The sequence below is a fragment of the Sinocyclocheilus grahami genome, unplaced genomic scaffold, assembly GCF_001515645.1.
Source record: "Sinocyclocheilus grahami isolate Dianchi unplaced genomic scaffold, SAMN03320097.WGS_v1.1 scaffold1636.1, whole genome shotgun sequence".
Taxonomy (NCBI): domain Eukaryota; kingdom Metazoa; phylum Chordata; class Actinopteri; order Cypriniformes; family Cyprinidae; genus Sinocyclocheilus; species Sinocyclocheilus grahami.
Window position 1 is genome coordinate 33743 of NW_015506815.1, and position 1054 is coordinate 34796.

Genomic DNA, 1054 nt, shown 5'->3' on the forward strand with positions numbered 1-1054 from the left:
CTTCACTGTGGAGTAGAACTGACATCACCATGCTGATATACTTAATTAGATTCACTTTTTGATTGTCATTGTCTAACTTTCAACTCTCCTAATACATTCCAATCAGTGAAACCTCCAAACAGATCATATTGTCACCATCAGTTGGCAAGTTATTTACCTTGTATTATGCTCAGATAGAAATGGCAGCTGTCAAGTTAAGGATTCTGAAAAAATATATAAATGACTATATACTAAATACATATATATATAATGATAGATAGATAGATAGATAGATAGATGGTGTGACTCACCGATGTTTGATGGGCAACTGTGCTGCAGTCAGAGTCTGTCATTTATATAGTATCTTTACTGTAGACTCAGCTGAAATGACCGGCTGGATTTGGTCATGTTATTCTACATGGTGTGTGATGATGCAGCTCAGTCCTGGTGGAAAATAGCAACATGTTGTCCTTCATTTGTTTTGTTGGTTTGCTGGAGCATGTGATATTTTAATTATTTTCATGGTTTACATCAACGGAACAGCCTTTCTATACTTAAATTCATGATGTTGATATGTTGTAAATTTTAAAGCAACAACGTATTAATCATAGACATTTGGATAATACACTTATATGGTATAAAAGTTTTACAGTCCATGTTTTTCTTATGTTGTGTCTCTTCTTTTTATTGTAGGCTTTCTTGTTGTATGTATTTATTTGTTTTCAATGTTTCATTTGATGTCACTGAGGTCTTATTTAAATGTTGCATCTTATTTTAATCTTGGCAAAGAGGAGGAACTTGGTTCAGCTGTGAAGAAGCACTCAGCTGTCACTGCTATTTAGTTTTAGAGGTGACAGCAAGACTGACACAACGTGATGACTAAAAGTTTTTACTTTTGATAAAAGGTCATATACAACTTATGTTTTGGGCAACTATCTGTTACATAGCGATTGATATTGCTAAATCACATGATGTAATTTACCATTCTTACCCTTGTTTTACCAGATACATTCTTGTGTTCAGCAAGTTCCAACATTTGTTTTTGGACATTTAGCATCCATGTTATTTCCTTTTC